This window comes from Bombina bombina, chromosome 7 (genome assembly GCF_027579735.1).
Source record: "Bombina bombina isolate aBomBom1 chromosome 7, aBomBom1.pri, whole genome shotgun sequence".
In the NCBI taxonomy this organism is placed as follows: Eukaryota; Metazoa; Chordata; class Amphibia; order Anura; family Bombinatoridae; genus Bombina; species Bombina bombina.
The window spans coordinates 316,192,476-316,198,439 of record NC_069505.1 but is presented as its reverse complement, the minus strand read 5'-3'; the positions used below and the strand labels follow the sequence as shown (position 1 = coordinate 316,198,439).

Sequence of the window (5,964 nt, the reverse complement as noted above, 5' to 3'; positions counted from 1 at the left end):
CTATCCATAAATGAAATGCAATCAAACATTTCAACTGATTATTATGTCCCTTCAATTACTGATAAAATATGGGCATATATAAAAACTGTGTTAATACTCCCTTAAATCCAAAGTAAATGAAATTTGTTCTAATAACCAGATCCTGATGACCAGGAGTGAATATTACCATTTCACTGTCACATTAAAAGATAGTTTCTATAATACTGCTTTATGTAACATCAATGTTATCAGAGTATAGCATAGAGCGTAATACATCAATACACAAAAAAGTATAACTTAAGTTTTTAAACGTAAAAGAAAAAATACAAAAGTGTACTTATAACAAAGCACATGATGAAAAAAGATGTAGAAAATATATATATAAAAAAAGAATGAAAAATGATAACTACAGTCCACAGTTCTAGGAATAGTTTAAGTGCTTTTTATAGACTTAAAATAGATTTGTTTTAAAGTGCTTAATAAAAAATAAAATTCTAAGAGCTTTTTGTGGGACGTTCACAATATGCATTTGGATTGTGTTTTTACTTTTTACTAGATGAGATTTTACTATAATCTAAAGACACCTTCACACCTACATTCTGTCCTGAACAATGAACATATTAAAAGGATTTCCACAGCACTGTTAAAAATAGAGTGAACTTTAAGACTTTTACTGAAACAAAACTGATATCTTAAGGCATTGGCTTGTTGAATGAGCCTGGGTATTGTATCCAATTAGTTAGATTTCTTAGTTCTTTTTTTCCCCAGCATAAATGTTTAATTTTTACAAACACGCCCAGCGTTTTTTTTAAGAGTCTTCTGGATTTTTCTGCAGTACAAAATGCGTGAGCCACTTCTGAACGTCAACGTTCTTTAGTTGTCCTCTTCATCATCACTGATAAGGTCCCGCCTCTCTGGATTGGTCTCCTCGTCCCCGTATAAAGTCTTCACGGATGGCCTCTAGCTCAGAGAGCTCAAGCCGAACCTTTTCCAGGGTGGTATGCTCGTCGATTGCGAATTTGGCGCAAGGGAAATGGATTCATGTCCACAAAGGCTATATTACTGAGGCTTCCGTGCATCAAGGATGGTCCTAGTAAAATACCTCAGGTATTTAAATATGGACATTGAGTCTGTAGCTTCAAAATGTCTTCCTCTTTGTATTTAAATAATCCAAAGCAAAGCGGAAAATAACCTTTGATCCTTCGTATAGGAATAGTGTCCCCATATCCTAAAGAAGATATCACTGACCACACTGTCTACAAACACTACCAGGAACCAGTTAAATGTTATAAGTGTATAATCCACTTTGTATTGCTCAAAGTGAGCACTCAGACGAGGCAGGCTTTTCACTCATCAGGTCCTTGAATACACGCCTGATCAACCTGGGATCCCAGCAGAGTCTTTGTATAATAATCCCGTGGCAATGGGAACACGGTCAATTAGAGTGACCAGGCACCAAAAGGCATCTTCTTGGTCCAGATAGAGGAGGGCAATGGGGGGCAGCCAGTCTGTTTAATCTTTGGCAGTATCCAATATCTGGGTTCCTCCATGAATATGCGAGTAGGGACATGCACAGTTTTTGGATGCCTCAGAGGTGGGTGAGGTGTATGCTTGTTGTTGGGCAGGTTCTCATGAGGTCAAGCTCTATCTGCTTTGAGGCAGGATTTAGCTTTCTCCAGAGCATTCCGTAGGCAAGCTCTGGAAGGTAGCCATGGGCTTGCTTCATCCTTCAGCTTCTTGATATGGCAGATGCACAAACAATTTCCACATTCTAGAACGGTGCTCATGAGGGATCCCATTTCGAACCAGATTCTTAAGTTCTTGGAGAACGTACCATTTCACGGTCATCATGCTGGCAAAGTAGTTTTCCCACTTGACCACTGTAGAGATTTCTTGATTGTCTGTTAGTGATAAAGTCTTTAGTTCTAGAGCTCGCACTCTGGCAACTAATTTCTCCTCCGCATCATCCTCAGGAAGGATCTCAAAACCATAGATGTCAAATTTACTGATTGGATGAAGCCTGAGGAAGTGGGTGTTCTGGCTGTTCAGCCGTCTCCACCTTTAGAGCATCCTCTGAGTAACTGGTTACAAAAATCTCGAGCTGGCCCTTTGTCATCTGAACCCACTGGTGGTTTGCATCTCCTGAAGCAGTACTAGGTACTTGCTCTCAATCTGGCAAAGGCTTGCCTCTAGGTTGAAATACATTGGCCTCCAGCTCATTCTCCTTTCTCTCTGCATTTCTTCTCAAGGCAGACAGTTCCAAGATCTCCTTGTTGAGAAACTTATTTTGAGCTTTGGTAGCCTTGTAAACTATCTTGAAGTCTGCTCAGTTCCTGTTCTCTCTCTAAACATACTGGAGTCTCTGAAACCACACTTGGCAATGTATCGTTGTATTTGTTTGTTATGGATCTTACCAAGGATTTTTAACATCTGAATTAAGGATTTGTTTTCACTAGATCTTTAGTGCTTTTTAATATTATCACTGATTTTCTATTTTGTCTTTTGATATTTTTGTCTTTTGATTATTTGTCTTTTGATTTTGACCTTTGTTTATCATTTGAATTCAAGTTTTCCACGTGGATTTTTTCACAAGTTATTTTTATTTTAATTTTTAATACACCTCACGGATTTACAATTTTTTAATTTAGCAGCTGAACCACAATAATTTGACCCACTCACGTTTACATTCTACTATTATTGACTTCACGTTATATTTCTACACGTCACTTTGAGGAAACACTACTGGATTCACTTACATATAACCGGTTGAACATTTGAACATTTTTTATGTACGCCAATTTTTGTGAACACTATTTTTTGTGAATGCTATTTTTCTTTGTTGAAAGCTATTGTGTGCACTCAATCACTCACTTAGGTTGTTTATATTATTGAATGTACATGTCCTAACTCCTCATCACTGGCTCACTAAGTCAGCGTCACATGCTATACTCCATTGGATATTTTTAGATAGTTTTAGATTTGTTTATTATATATATATATTTTTTTTTGTTAAGTCAGACATGGATCCATGCGTCTGATTGCCATTTGTAAATTTTTATATGTATTAAAATGTACCTTTTACTAGCCTTTTAAGCTTTTTAGCGCTTACTCTCTCCCCATTTTAAACTTTTGTATTGTTAGCCTACTAGGAGGCTATATAGTTAGTAAGCTTAAGGCCCTGGGTGTAGCGCTCGGTCCACTTCTCCTGTTCTGTTAGTGATAAAGTCTTTAGTTCTAGAGCTCGCACTCTGGCAACTAATTTCTCCTCCGCATCATCCTCAGGAAGGGATCTCAAACCATAGATGTCAAATTTACTGATTGGATGAAGCCTGAGGAAGTGGTGTTCTGGCTGTTCAGCCGTCTCCACCTTTAGAGCATCCCCTCTAGTAACTGGTTACAAAATCTCGAGCTGGCCCTTTGTCATCTGAACCCCACTGGTGTTTGCATCTCCTGAAGCAGTTACTAGGTACTTGCTCTCAATCTGCAAAGCTTGGCCTCTAGGTTGAAATACTTGGCCTCCAGCTCATTCTCCTTTCTCTCTGCATTTCTTCTCAAGCAGACAGTTCCAAGATCTCCTTGTTGAGAAACTTATTTTGAGCTTTGTAGCCTTGTAAACTATCTTGAAGTCTGCTCAGTTCCTGTTCTCTCTCTAAACATACTGGAGTCTCTGAAACCACAACTTGGCAAAGGTGAGTGCTGCTCATAGTCACTGAGCTGTCCTAGATAAGCGCATGATAACCTCGTCTTTGGCTTGGATAGGTTTCCATCATCATGTTAAGTTGGTCTTTCAATTCTCCTATTGTAACCTTCAGATTTGTGGGTTTCATTGTTTAAAAGGTCCTTCTTAATATTAAAATTATGTTAAGAAGTGCAATGCACATATGACTCTATGAGTGGTCGCACTGGCTGGCTGCTATGTAGGGCAGCAATTAACAACAGTATGCTGTGTAAGTCAGACAGTTAGACACAGGCCTGATAGATTAGATAGATTACACTATCATAATGATTTAAAAGACTTTTTTTGGAAATTTAAAGAAAAAGGTTAAGCACATACATATGAGTCATGGCTGATAGCCTTGGAAGGGCAGCTATTAAAAACAGTAGGCTCTGTAAGTCGGATACACACACGCCTGATAGAAAATACTATTAGATTACACTAGAAAAATGATTGAAATTATTTTTTGGTGGGGGGAAATTAAAAAAAGGTTAAACACATATGAGTCGTGGCTCATAGACTAGGGAGGGCAGCAAGTAAACACAGTAGGCTCTGTATGTCAGCAAAACACACAGGCCGGATAGAAAATTAGATTACACCTAGCAAACAAATTTAAACTTTTTTTTTTATATTAAAATTAAGGTGAAGAAGAATAGATATGAGTGCTGGGTGGCTGCCTGGCACAGACCAATTAACCAAAAGACTGAAAAAAATGAGGTATATTAATGCTTAGTGAGCCTGACAGACACAGGAATGATAGTAAATGTAATTAGATTACACTAGCAAAAATTTTTTTTTTTTTTTTAAATTTAAATGGCTGGCTGGCACAGAGCAATGAACCAGAGTATATGCTGTGTGACACTGGCCTGATTAGAAAATGAAAAAAAATTACACTAGAAAAATAATTAAATTTTTTGGTTAGTTAAATTTAAACTAATGTTGTTAGGGAGATATCAGTGGTGGCAGTAGTCACAGCATATGCTGTGAGCCTTAAACACACAGCCTGAAAGCCAAGCAAATGCTAATAAAAAAAAAAAAAAAAAGGCACAAAATATAGCCCTAAAAAGGGCTTTTTGGGGTGCTGTGCTTGCAGCAGAGATGAGTGGAGTCCTTCTGGACTGTAAATACACTAGCCTAGCTATGTTTTTACTATTAATGTCAGGAGCAAAAACACAACACGTCCTCTCATTAAGAAAGCAAGGTCGTTATGAGTCTAAAATGGCGGATTCTGAGTAGCTGGGAGGGTCTGTGAGGGAGTGTCTGATGTTGATTGGCTCTAATGTGTCAGGCGGCTGTGACATAAAGGGTCAAAGTTTCAACAATGAGGACACATAGGGGCGGATCGAACATCGCCATGTGTTCGCCCACAAACGCGAACGCGAACAAGCTATGTTCGCTGTGAACCGTTCGTGGGTGAACAGTTCGGGACATCACTAGTGTTAAGTAGTACTATTCTTAGCACTTTCAGCCCTGTAACTCCCCCTATTGGTGGAGGTCTATATGGCGGTTATGATTACCCTGAAAAAGTATAACAACAAGACACGCGGTCTGGGAGTGGGACCCATGTTAATTTTGTTGTGTTAAGTAAAACTTTTCTTATCACTTTAATCCCTCTTACCCCCCCCCTTTCGTTGGAGTTCTATATGGCCTGCATGATTAGCCTGACAAAGTATAACAAGAAAACATCTGGTCTGGGACCCATGGTAACTAGGTTGTGTTTAAGTAGTACTATTCTTAGAACTGTAATCCCTGTTACTCCCCCTATCAAGGGAGGTCTATATGGCCTGCATGATTACCCTGACAAAGTATAACAGCAAGACACATGGTGTTGGACCCATGGTAACTAGCTTGTGTTAATTAGTACTTTTCTTAGCACTTTAATCCCTGTTACCCCCCCCCCCCCTATCTGGGGAGGTCTATATGGCCTGCTTGATTACCCAGACAAAATATAATAATAAGACATGCGGTCTGGGACCCATGTTAACTAGGTTGTGTTTTAAGTAGTACTATTCTTAGCACTTTAATCTAGTAACTCCCCCTATTTGGGGAGGTCTATACGGCCTGCATGATTATCCATACAAAATATAATAATAAGACATCTGCTCTGGGTCTTGGACCCATGGTAAGTAGGTTGTGTTAAGTAGTACTGTTCTTAGCATTTTAATACCTGTTACTCACCCTGTCGGGGGAGGTCTATATGGCCTGCATGATTACCCTAACAAAATATAATAACAACACATGCGTTCTGGGACTCATGGTAACTATGTTGT

General features: G+C 38.8%; 1 pseudogene; it reads right to left on the bottom strand.

Annotated features, from left to right (window-relative positions):
- Positions 1 to 748: 748 nt before the first annotated feature.
- LOC128636355 (TBC1 domain family member 2B-like) lies at positions 749 to 3,806 on the bottom strand (annotated as a pseudogene).
- Positions 3,807 to 5,964: the final 2,158 nt, after the last annotated feature.